The sequence below is a fragment of the Schistocerca nitens genome, chromosome 1 (genome assembly GCF_023898315.1).
Source record: "Schistocerca nitens isolate TAMUIC-IGC-003100 chromosome 1, iqSchNite1.1, whole genome shotgun sequence".
NCBI classification, from domain to species: Eukaryota; Metazoa; Arthropoda; class Insecta; order Orthoptera; family Acrididae; genus Schistocerca; species Schistocerca nitens.
In genome coordinates this window covers 52,939,047-52,952,138 of record NC_064614.1, presented here as the reverse complement: position 1 = coordinate 52,952,138, position 13,092 = coordinate 52,939,047, and the positions used below count along the sequence as shown (strand labels likewise).

At 40.6% G+C, this 13,092-nt stretch overlaps 1 protein-coding gene across 1 annotated transcript in view; it reads left to right on the top strand.

Annotated features, from left to right (window-relative positions):
- The window catches only part of LOC126217633 (lachesin-like), a gene marked incomplete at its 5' end in the record, with an annotated part of 728,482 nt that overhangs the window by 709,621 nt on the left and 5,769 nt on the right, over positions 1-13,092 (top strand). The window lies entirely within an intron of this gene.

Genomic DNA, 13,092 nt, shown 5'->3' with positions numbered 1-13,092 from the left:
TATTCGCGGAACTTCAGGGGCTGGTATGCACTGACGGAACAGCGTTTTGTTCGGACGAAACTGACAGATCCACTCTACGAACAGCTATAACTCTAGATAAAATGACGCTGTTGTCACAATACAAAGCCGAGAGTTAACCCAGGCTGCATGGTGTTTAAAGCGAAGTGAGAAAACTGGTTGACGTTTCATTTTATAGACTATACGCGATAAGTATGTAAATCTGTCATACACGTACACATACTTCCTCGTGGCATTCGTGGTTAATACCATGGACTCATTCAGAAGAAGAGACATAATCTATCTTGGACTTGGATAATATTTCAGTAATCATTATATACGCGGTTTTGTACTATTCTACAGCCAATTATCTGCAGGCTACTAGCAAAACTGAAACATTGAGCGATAAAAGCATGATTTGAAGACTTCAGTGGTTGCACATGAAGGTGTATAAATCTTCAGATAACATTCTTTGACGCAATCATCCAACTTCTGCAATAGCTCTAATTTCGCTGACTGAAATAAATTTGCGAAGACTAAGAATGAAATACCAGGACTGAAACTGCAGAACGTAGTTAACCTTTAATTAATAATAATAATAACAATAATAATAACAGAAACCGCCCATTAGAAATAATAATCACAAGAGAAATCTGAGTGACTAAAACGAAAGCCTTGACAATAATAACTAAATATAAAAAATTTGCTAGAACTGATATTGGTGATCAGTATGTAAACAGGTTCGCCGAATATTTAAAATCGGAAATACAAACTTACTCAATAGAACAGATTTAGGAAAAACATACAGAAACTTAATAAGGTAAATGGATGAAATATATTTTGGGTAAAAACGTGAGGAAAGAGATAAGAAGAAATCATATGATGAAGGGAAGTTTCAATACAATACGTCAGGGGAACATAGAATAAAAAAAGGGATAAAAGGAAAATAGAGATTCATTTAAGATTTGGAAGTCTGAGTGATCAAATTAAAAATATCGTTGTACGATCTTTTATTTTTCAGGATGCCGTGCAAAAACGGATCCTCTAACATGATCGCTTTGTTGTCGATCCGTCAATTCTCTGTCTGTCTGTCAATAAACTTCTTTCTCAGAAATGGGTAGACGTATTAAGTTCCTATTTATGTCACGTATTAATGTCCATGGTCCTCGGGGGTGTATAAAGTTTAAGCTTCTAAGTGAAAGATTGGGCCATTTATGTTACATAAATTTGCACTCGAAAACTCACTAATCAAAACAGTCGTAACTTCCTTTGCACGCTTTGCGATTTCTTAGTTGATACAGGAGGGAGGAAAAGGTGCAGGTCGTGGTCAGAGAATCCAGATATTAATATATTCTACATCTAATATGAAACAGTAAAAGTAATACATAACTTTGTTTGCTGTATTCGCAGCGTCAGTTGCTAATTATAGGTTTAAATATTGAAATACATACTGATACGAAAGTTTACATTCAGTCAGTCCTCAATACTATGACTATTTCGCAGATGACGAGCCCTGAACGCTATGAAAGTCTGCAAATATTATGAAATGCAAACACACAAAATGGGGCTCCGATGAGGGGATGCTTTCAGATCATTGGCAGTGGCGTAAGCGTTCGTGGGAGTGCCCTCATGCCACGGTGGCGGTTATAGGGTTATAGGAAACGTGACGGCGTTACTGGCTGCGAGCGTGTTTTAAAGTGCGGCCGACCAGACAGCGCCCGATACCGCAAAAACCTAGAATCGTGAAATCTGACAAGACACAAGGTGTCACAGTACAAGTAACAGAAAAACTGTGAACTTATTAATTTGTTATTACATAGCGTGAGCAAATACATTTTTGGCATTTTTTTGTTCGTCTGTCTGTCCGTCTGTTAACACCCTTTTTCTCTGTGACAGTTTGGCGTATCAAGTTCAAATTTATGTCACATAGTAAGGTCTAAGGTCTGCAGGCGGAGTAAAAACTTTAAGCTTCTGAGTCAATGTGATGAGAAAATTTGGACATTTTTCTCATATTTTGAACTCTCAAGCTCACTCATAAAAAGCAGTAGAGTACTTCCCGTTGAACAAGAATTATAAAATTCGGCAAGACGCAAGGTTTCACAGTAGAAGTAAAGTAAAAAATCAAAAACCTGTTATTCGTAATTATATAACAAGAAAACATCTTTGTTGGTCATTTTTAACGGCATATCTGTCAGACTGTCCCTTGGTGGTGCAAAAATTTAAGCTTCTGAGTCAATGCAATCAAAAGATACGGCCATTTATGTCACATATTTTTACACTCGGTAACTCACTCATAAAAATCTATAGGGTATTTCCCATTGACCCACAATGATCAAAGTTAGCAACAAGCAAATTTTCACATTGCAATATAGGGAAGAATGCAAAAATTGATAACTTGTAACTATTACATAAAAATATAGTTTTACCATTTAAGCATGCAACATTACTGCATAGAAACATACAATGTAAGTTGTAGCCATGATTTATCCAGTAAATAAAAAAAATATTTGATTAAATCCTCTCCCTCTACACAAACTAGGTCCTCTGCTCACTTATTGTTATGTCTCAGGGCTACTCTGAGATATTGCTGTAGAGATTTTGATAGGGTCTTAAAATTCCTGGGGCCAATATTTAGTCAGCATGGATATCGATAACACGCAAAAATCTTTGTGATTCTCGATTCCCAGGATGGATGAACTGTCTGTATCCATAATTACGTTTGTGTGAAACGCTCAGTGCGCAAATCCTATTGGCACTTCGTCAGTATTGTTTCCGGAGGTGGAAATCATGCCAGTTCGATATGACTAGCCTCCATACTTCTTCTGTGACATCTCTTAGTCTCAAAGTAGCATAATGTTGTCAGCTATTTATTGTATAGGAAATGTTTCATTTAAGGTGTCATACTCTGCATTGCCTCCCCCTGTGAACCATGGACCTTGCCGTTGGTGGGGAGGCTTGCGTGCCTCAGCGATACAGATGGCCGTACCGTAGGTGCAACCACGACGGAGGGGTATCTGTTGAGAGGCCAGACAAACGCGTGGTTCCTGAAGAGGGGCAGCAGCCTTTTCAGTAGTTGCAGGGGCAATAGTCTGGATGATTGACTGATCTGGCCTTGTAACACTAACCAAAACGGCCTTGCTGTGCTGGTACTGCGAACGGCTGAAAGCAAGGGGAAACTACAGCCGTAATTTTTCCCGAGGGCATGCAGCTTTACTGTATGGTTAAATGATGATGGCGCCCTCTTGGGTAAAATATTCCGGAGGTAAAATAGTCCCCCATTCGGATCTCTGGGCGGGGACTACTCAAGAGAACGTCGTTATCAGGAGAACGAAAACTGGCGTTCTACGGATCGGAGCGTGGAATGTCAGATCCCTTAATCGAGCAGGTAGGTTAGAAAATTTAAAAACGGAAATGGGTAGGTTAAAATTAGATATAGTGGGAATTAGTGAAGTTTGGTGGCACCAGGAACATGACTTTTGCTCAGGCGAATACAGGATCATAAATACAAAATCAAATAGGGGTAATGCAGGAGTAGCTTTAATAATGAATAGGAAAATGGGAGTGCGGGTAAGCTACTACAAACAGCATAGTGAACGCATTATTGTCGCCAAGATAGACACAAAGCCCACGCCTACTACAGTAGTACAAGTTTATATGCCAACTAGGTCTGCAGATGATAAAGAAATTGATGAAATGTATGAGGAGATAAAAAAAATTATTCAGATAAAGAAGGGAGACGACAATTTAATAGTCATGGGTGACAGGAATTAGAGTGTAGGAATAGGTAGAGAAGGAAACATAGTAGGTGAATATGGATTGGGGGTAAGAAATGAAAGAGGAAGCAGTCTGTTAGAATTTTGCACAGAGCACAACTTAATCATAGCTAACACTTGGTTCAAGAATCATTAAAGAAAATTGTATACATGGAAGAACTCTGGAGGTACTGACAGGTTTCAGATAGATTATATAATGGTAAGACAGAGATTTAGGAACCAGGTTTTAAATTGTAAGACATTTCCAGGGGCAGATGTGGACTCTGACCACAAACTACTGGTTATGAACTGCAGATTAAAATTGAAGAACCTGCAAAAAGGTGGGAATTTAAGGAGATGGGACCTGGATAAACTGACTAAACCAGAGGTTGTACAGAGTTTCAGGGAGAACATAACGGAACAATTGACAGGAATGGGGGAAAGAAATACAGTAGAAGAAGAATGGGTAGCTTTGAGGGATGAAGTAGTGAAGGCAGCAGAGGATCAAGTAGGTAAAAAGACAAGGGCTAGTAGAACTCCTTGGCTAACAGAAGAAATATTGAATTTAATTGATGAAAGGAGGAAATATAAAAATGCAGTAAATGAAGCAGGCAAAAAGGAATACAAACGTCTCAAAAACAAGATTGACAGGAAGTGCAAAATGGCTAATCAGGGATGGCTAGAGGACAAATGTAAGGATGTAGAGGCTCATCTCACTAGGGCTAAGATAGATACTGCGTACAGGAAAATTAAAGAGACCTTTGGAGAAAAGCGAACCACTTGCATGAATATCAAGAGCTCAGATGGAAACCCAAACCTAACCAAAGCAGGGAAAGCAGAAAGGTGGAAGAAGTATATAGAGGGTCTATACAAGGGCGATCTACTTGAGGACAATATTAGGGAAAGGGAGAGGATGTAGATGAAGATGAATTGGGAGATATGATACTGTGTGAAAGTTTGACAGAGCACTGAAAGATCTGAGTCGAAACAAGGCCCCGGGAGTAGACAACATTCCATTAGAACTACTGACGGCCTCGGGAGAGCCAGTCCTGACGAAACTCTACCATCTGGTGAGCAAGATCTATGAGACAGGCGAAATACCGTCAGACTTCAAGAAGAATATAATAATTCCAATCCCAAAGAAAGCAGGTGTTGACAGATGTGAAAATTACCGAACAATCAGTTTAATAAGCCACAGCTGCAAAATACTAACTCGAATTCTTTACAGACGAATGGAAAAACTAGTAGAAGCCGACCTCGGGGAAGATCAGTTTGGATTCCGTAGAAATATTGGAACACGTGAGGGAATACTGACCCTACGACTTATCTTAGAGGGTAGATTAAGGAAAGGCAATCCTACGTTTCTAGCATTGTAGACTTAGAGAAAGCATTTGACAATGTTGAGTGGAATACTCTCTTTCAAATTCTAAAGGTGGCAGGGGTAAAATACAGGGAGCGAAAGGCTATTTACAATTTGTACAGAAACCAGATGGCAGTTATAAGAGTCGAGGGGCATGAAAGGGAATCAGTGGTTGGGAAGGGAGTGAGACAGGGTTGTAGCCTTTCCCCAATGTTATTCAATCTTTATATTGAGCAAGCATTGAAAGAAACAAAAGAAAAATTCGGAGTAGGTATTAAAATCCATGGAGAAGTAATAAAAACTTTGAGGTTTGCCAAGGACATTGTAATTCTGTCAGAGACAGCAAAGGACTTGGATGAGCAGATGAACGGAATGGATAGTGTCTTAAAAGGAGGATATAAGATGAACATCAACAAAAGCGAAATGAGGATAATGGAATGTAATCGAATTATGTCGGGTGATGTTGAGGGAATTAGATTAGGAAATGAGACACTTAAAGTAGTAAATGAGTTTTGTTATTTGGGGAGCAAAATAACTGATGATGGTCGAAGTAGAGAGGATATAAAATGTTGACTGGCAATGGCAAGGAAAGCGTTTCCGAAGAAGAGAAATTTGTTAACATCGCATATAGATTTAAGTGTCAGGAAGTCAATTCTGAAAGTATTTGTATGGAGTGTGGCCATGTATGGTAGTGAATCATGGACGATAACTAGTTTGGACAAGAAGAGAATAGAAGCTTTCGAGATGTGGTGCTACAGCAGAATGCTGAAGATTAGATGGGTAGATCACATAACTAATGAGGAGGTACTGAATAGGTTTGGGGAGAGGAGACGTTTGTGGCACAACTTGACAAGAAGAAGGGATCGGTTGGTAGGACATGTCCTGAGGCATCAAGGGATCACCAAATTAGTACTGGAGGGCAGCGTGGAGGGTAAAAATCGTAGAGCGAGACCAAGAGATGAATACACTAAGTAGATTCAAAAGGATGTAGGTTGCAGTAGGTACTGGGAGATGAAGAAGCTTGTACAGGACAGAGCAGCACGGAGAGCTGCATCAAACCAGTCTCAGGACTGACGACCACAACAACAACAACTCTGTATTGTTACAAGAAAAGTAAGAAACGTTACTTTTTCCATGGATTCATGAACATAGTTTATTTTAGCTGTTTTCCAGATAATAAAAGCAACGAGTTGTAATATAAGAAATACAACATTATTTTCAAAAAATTTTTAGATCCAATATTTAAGCCAACCATGTGCAAATAAATCCAAACTAAAGTAATATCAGTATTTTTTAGGGTGTAACAAGTTTCATCGATGCTCTGTTTGAAACCATTCCCGGTTAGAGTGTAGAATGTGCCCCTTAGACTGATAAATACATGATAGTTCATAATGCACAAACAGTTTCGGTCTGCCACGGATACTGACATGGAGTAAACATCGCATATACATATAAAGAGTACGTTGGCATGTTGCGCACACTAGGTGACTCCCGAAGAGACGTCAACGAAACTTGTCTCTCAATGACACCAGTAATTTTATATCTCATTCACAGGACGTTTAGAAGGCAAATTGAGTCGTGGATTCAGGAAAATGGGTTCTCGTTTGAACTTTTAATTTTAAAAGAATATTCTTCCACCACATCATCCATCTGAAGGTAGCCAGTTTTGTTAGATATGTAGTATCCATCCCTAAACCTTTGAATATTTATAGCTCCATAGCTAAATTTGACAGATATTTGGTTTAAACAGAGTTTGCTTAAACACTTCATCTAAATGATATAAAGACAATTTATATGTAAATAATTATGACTCGTTGCTCTAACTTTCCGGAACTTGCCTAAATAAACGATTATCATCATTATTTTGTAAGTTAAAAAGGTAAAAATTGAATCTGAGACACCCTGCATATTCCAGTACTGTCTTTCACAATAGTTTGTGCTCTCTGTGACTAACCATGAACGCTGGATGCATCTCGTGCGTACACTGGCTGGTCATGGAGGAACAAGTGTTCAGTATCGCAGAACATGACCTCAGCACTATGGATTTCCACCTTTTGTGGCAACAGAAGGTACCTATGTATACAGAACCCATCCCGCGCGTGCAGACAGTAAAACAAAGCACTCAACGTTGCCTGCGATGCTATTCAGCTGCAGGGTGGCAAATATGAATATGTGCGTCAGTCGTTGCCACATCGTGTTCACGCATGGTTATAGGTACATGAAGGCCGCTTCCATCACTTTCGGTAACGACGGTCTCATCACAATATGGTGTGCAGTGCATTTTTCTGTACAGGCAAGATGAATTAATAAATGCTTTGTAGCGTAAACACAATGCATTTCTGGTCATATGTTCACATCACGTTCTTGCTTCATATTCCCTCCGGTTTTTTTTTCTTGCTGTTTGTCCCCATGTAGTAAAATCACCACGTGTAAATCACCGAAACTGAAAGAGAAAATAAAAAATGAAAAAAAGAAAATAAAAAATAATAAACCATAGACAATTGTCATTAGTATATACAAAAACAATTTATTACACTACAATTCTCGGAATTACTGCTATGGACTGTTGTACGTAATAAAAAAAGTTTGCACAAAATCTTTGAAGCTGGTTTCGATACTACGAGTCTCAACGCTAAAACTGTTGTGGTAGTAGCCTATTGAAGATAATGGTTGATGAATTGTTCCTCATGTGCAAATCGTTTTTCCGCCTCGCGCTCGCTGAGTAAATGTGACTGTCACTTTCGAATGCGTCAATATTATTATTCACAAATGTTAGTAGGGACTGTATGAGTAGCGATACCAAAATTGTAAAGCATTTACCTACACGAAGCCGGCGAACTGACAATGAAGACGACTTTGACTGATCTCTCTAACTGAACAGTATTCTTTGTATATTGACAGAGTTGCCTCAAAATATAACACTATAAGATGTATCACAATAAAATTATGCGTCGCATACGAGCTGTCGCGTTTCAGTGGCAGACACAATGTAAATTATTCTAATAGCATTCACAGCAGCGACTCCGCAGCTAAGTGGCTAGTGTGATTGACTGCCATATAGATGATCTGGGATCGATTCCCGGTACTGTCAGGGATGTTTCATTGGTGGGAGGAAGGTAACAGGATATCCTCTCCCACAAGAAGCTCACTGAGGATGAAGTTTACTGAATAGCAGCTGATTCAGATCACAAAAATTGACAACGGCCGGGTGAACAATGCGCCGACCACACGCTGCCCCATAAGGCATCAAATGATGAGGGTGACACGGCGTTCGGCCGCTACCGACGGACCCGCCAGCATTTGTAGACGGAGCTTAGTATTTTTAATAATTCTTCCAGCATTTATATCCTAAATGTGATGATGACAAAAAAGACTATATTCAATCTGGGATTTAGAGTGTTGTACTTCAATAATTATTTCATCCATTTATGATTCTTAAATTTCACTTCTACGAGAGTTTCGCTTCAGAAGCTGTTTTCAACGTGTTTTTGTGTATATCAGCATCTGTCAGTTTCCTTTAAGCCACAAGCCGATATTACCCACTAACATATTTGTATTACCTAAAATTTTACGTAACCTATTTGTATTACCAAACATATTTATAGTGAGATCATTGTTATTATTGTGGTCTTCATTCCGAAGATTGGTTTGATGTAGCTCTCCATGTTACTCTAGCCTGCGCAAGCTTTTTTTAATCCGAATATTCCTTATGAATCTACTTACTGTATTTATTTCTGGGTCTCCCTCTACGATTTTCAACCCTCCTCCCCCCCCCACCCCGATTTCTCCCTCCAGTAATCAGTTGGTGATCCCTCGGCGCCTCAGAACGTCTCTGATCAACTGATCCCATTTTTACTCAAATTTCTTGTCTCCCCAAATCCATTCGTAGCTCCTCATTAGTTACATTACCTACCCATCTACTTTTCAGTATTCTTCTGTAGCACCACGTATCAAAAGCCTCTAGTCTCTTCTCCTCTAAAATGTATATCGTCCATATTTCGCTTATATAGATGACTACAGTCCAAATACGTTCAGGAAATACTTCCTACAGCGTAAAGGTATATTTGATGTTAACAAATTTCTCTTCCTCAGAAACACCTTCCTTGCTATTGCCAGTCTACATTTTATAACCTCTTTACGTCGGCCATCATAATTTGTTCTGTAACCCAAATAGCAAAATTCATCTATTACTTTTAGTATCTCGGTTCCTAATACATTTCCGTCAGCATCAACTGATTTAATTCGGCAGCATTTCATTGTCATTATTTTGCTTTTGTCCATCTTCATCTTACGAGTATATCCACCTTTCACGACGCTATCCATTCCGTCCAGCTGCTCTTCCAAGTACTTTGCTGTCACCAATAGAATTACAATGTCATCGGCCAACCTCAAAGGATGTATTTCTTCTCCCTGAACTTCAATTCCTACTCCAAAATTTACTTTGGTTTCATTTACTGCTTGCTCATTGTACAAATTGATTAACATCGGGGGTAGCCTACATCCCTGACGTATTAAGAAAAGCAATAGACCCGGAACGGAATCCTCTGGCAACACTCTCTCCTCACTTCAGAACATACCATGCGGATTTAAATTAGTTTCCTGACTGTTGACGACACTTGGGTACATCCCTCTGTTTACAGTTCTCTAGATATGAAACGAACCAGTGTTCAGCTTTCCTGTAATAGTTTAACTTTCGGAAGACGTAGTTCACTCTAGAGCCTGCAGGTACGTGACCCTTACGAATGCTCTTTATACAGCTACGGTGGGCGAGAGATTTCGTGAATAGTTATTGGCTTCTTGTTGTTTTTAAATTAGTTTTCAAAACAACTATTTTTTCAAGATAGCATAACAAAATTTATTTGGTTTTGTAAGATTTGCCGTTGTAAACACACTACGTAAAATAAATTCTACCCACGTGAAGAGGATATAACTGTATTATATCTCCTGAAATCGTCATTATTACTAGACAGAAACGTAAGACCCACAAATCACAATCTTCTTCAGCAGAAACTGAGAAAAAAAGGTGTGGATAAAAATCTCGGCTGAAGGTCGCTAAAATTCCTTTACTGATTACTAATTTCAGCTCATTGACGAGCCATCTTCAGATCTAAAATATAGAAAATTGCGCCAAAGAGGTGAACGATAGCAAAAACCATTTCATACACTCCTGGAAATTGAAATAAGAACACCGTGAATTCATTGTCCCAGGAAGGGGAAACTTTATTGACACATTCCTGGGGTCAGATACATCACATGATCACACTGACAGAACCACAGGCACATAGACACAGGCAACAGAGCATGCACAATGTCGGCACTAGTACAGTGTATATCCACCTTTCGCAGCAATGCAGGCTGCTATTCTCCCATGGAGACGATCGTAGAGATGCTGGATGTAGTCCTGTGGAACGGCTTGCCATGCCATTTCCACCTGGCGCCTCAGTTGGACCAGCGTTCGTGCTGGACGTGCAGACCGCGTGAGACGACGCTTCATCCAGTCCCAAACATGCTCAATGGGGGACAGATCCGGAGATCTTGCTGGCCAGGGTAGTTGACTTACACCTTCTAGAGCACTTTGGGTGGCACGGGATACATGCGGACGTGCATTGTCCTGTTGGAACAGCAAGTTCCCTTGCCGGTCTAGGAATGGTAGAACGATGGGTTCGATGACGGTTTGGATGTACCGTGCACTATTCAGTGTCCCCTCGACGATCACCAGTGGTGTACGGCCAGTGTAGGAGATCGCTCCCCACACCATGATGCCGGGTGTTGGCCCTGTGTGCCTCGGTCGTATGCAGTCCTGATTGTGGCGCTCACCTGCACGGCGCCAAACACGCATACGACCATCATTGGCACCAAGGCAGAAGCGACTCTCATCGCTGAAGACGACACGTCTCGATTCGTCCCTCCATTCACGCCTGTCGCGACACCACTGGAGGCGGGCTGCACGATGTTGGGGCGTGAGCGGAAGACGGCCTAACGGTGTGCGGAACCGTAGCCCAGCTTTATGGAGACGGTTGCGAATGGTCCTCGCCGATACCCCAGGAGCAACAGTGTCCCTAATTTGCTGGGAAGTGGCGGTGCGGTCCCCTACGGCACTGCGTAGGATCCTACGGTCTTGGAGTGCTTCCGTGCGCCGCTGCGGTCCGGTCCCAGGTCGACGGGCACGTGCACCTTCCGCCGACCACTGGCGACAACATCGATGTACTGTGGAGACCTCACGCCCCACGTGTTGAGCAATTCGGCGGTACGTCCACCCGGCCTCCCGCATGCCCACTATACGCCCTCGCTCAAAGTCCGTCAACTGCACATACGGTTCACGTCCACGCTGTCGCGGCATGCTACCAGTGTTAAAGACTGCGATGGAGCTCCGTATGCCACGGCAAATTGATGACACTGACGGCGGCGGTGCACAAATGCTGCGCAGCTAGCGCCATTCGACGGCCAACACCGCGGTTCCTGGTGTGTCCGCTGTGCCGTGCGTGTGATCATTGCTTGTACAGCCCTCTCGCAGTGTCCGGAGCAAGTATGGTGGGTCTGACACACCGGTGTCAATGTGTTCTTTTTTCCATTTCCAGGAGTGTATTTTAACTTCCATTCTGTGATATTTAACAACGAAAAATATAAGTCTATTCAGTGTGTATCAGCCACCTTGCATTACACACCGTCAAAATATGTCGAGCCGATTCGCTCTTATTGTTATGTACACCTTGAAAAATTGTTATAGATGGTGGCAAAAATAGGGAACCTACAAAACTATATTTGTTAGTGGTATAAAGGTGGTATCACTCTCTAAAATGGGTCGTCATGGATACACAATATAAAATGCTAGCGACATATTTCTCCAGAGCTCATATTGCCACACTTGCGTTCAAATGCAACGTGTTCACAGTGGTAACTATCATACAGTTCACATTCGGATGTAAATATGGCGTATCACTCTCAACGCTAGCTACGGGAATAAAAAATAGCCCTATTATGGCTGTCAGAGAACTGGCAGCATACGTAACGTTATTGCTATATGAAAACTAACTACCAGATGGCGCTGCTAACAAGCGAGATTTTGCGAAGTCGGGCCTCCATAAAAATGCAATGAATTGCAGCGTAACGGTCTTTTTATATAAAATTTACGGAACTATGTTCAGTTTCTACAATTTCTAGGAGTCATATACCGAACACAAGCCGTTGGTTAAGGGATACAACAAAAGAAGGAAATTAATATGGTCGCAACTGAAAGCGGTACAATATTTTAAGGTACAGGAAAGAATGCACAAAGCCAATGATCAACAAATTAAAAATGTTTGATACTAAGTAATAAAGCGAGAAATACTTTAAGCCAAAGTCTAGGTGTCAATTATATACAGCGTTGTGAGTGACTTTAATTACAAATCATAAATAAACGAATAAAATCTAAGTGGTACAACTGAGCCAGTAGATTTTACGTTAAGACAAGTTACAAGGATCGAACTTCATGAATATTTTCATAGTAACTTAGTAACTTACACCCAGGTGTTTACAGTAGAACTTATCATCAAACATTAACTCATAAGATACTTGTCAAAATACAAGTTAACTGATGAGCACTAAGCATTATTTTGTTTACTTTGTAATACATTTTCGTGATAACAATTGCATTAGAACTAATATCCAGGCGATCCAGCCGACGTAGACTTATGTATCATCCCAATGAAGCTTAAGGTGTAGGTGTTACACACACAGTGTGTAGCTACCGAGTAATATAACTCAGTTTTGGTGCTTCATAGAAAAGTAGATCACATGTGAAATTACATGATGTTTTAACCTGAGGTGTAGGTGCTAAGTATCAGAATTACATGTAGTCACTAAGTATTATGAAACCCAAAAAATAATACAGGAAACATGAAAGTGGCTGGATCGTTTGGATGTAAATTGCAATCATAGGTAGCCTTATGCTTAAGTATGATAGAGAATAGGTGTCACACTGTCGTTTATGTAAAGCTACAA